This window comes from Chrysochloris asiatica, unplaced genomic scaffold, assembly GCF_000296735.1.
Source record: "Chrysochloris asiatica unplaced genomic scaffold, ChrAsi1.0 scaffold00058, whole genome shotgun sequence".
Classification (NCBI taxonomy): domain Eukaryota; kingdom Metazoa; phylum Chordata; class Mammalia; order Afrosoricida; family Chrysochloridae; genus Chrysochloris; species Chrysochloris asiatica.
This window is the reverse complement of record NW_006408576.1, coordinates 18,037,328-18,037,768: the sequence shown is the minus strand read 5'-3', so window position 1 is coordinate 18,037,768 and position 441 is coordinate 18,037,328.

Genomic DNA, 441 nt, shown 5'->3' with positions numbered 1-441 from the left:
TCTTAAATCATTAGAAGAAAATTTGGATTGCATTTATGATCTTGGCTTAGACAAAATATACTTAAAAAAACACCAAAAGTAAAACTCATAAAGAAAAACAAATCAACAAATTGGACTGTATCAAAAAATTTAATTTTTGTAAGCAAAAGATGGGGCATTGGTGGTTTAGTACTAGAACTCCTACCTACCATGTGGGATCCCTGGGTTTGATTCACGACCAGTGTTCCTCATGTGCAGCCCATATTACTATAGGATTAACAGCTTTCAGAGGTGCTTCCAAACTAAGACAGACTAAGAAGAATGACCTAACAATCTACTTCCAAAAATCAGTCAATGAAAACCCAATGGATTCCACTGTACATGGGGTTGCCATGAGTCAGAGGCCAACTTATGGCAACTAACAGCAATAGTAGTGTGATAAAGGACACCATAAACAAAATT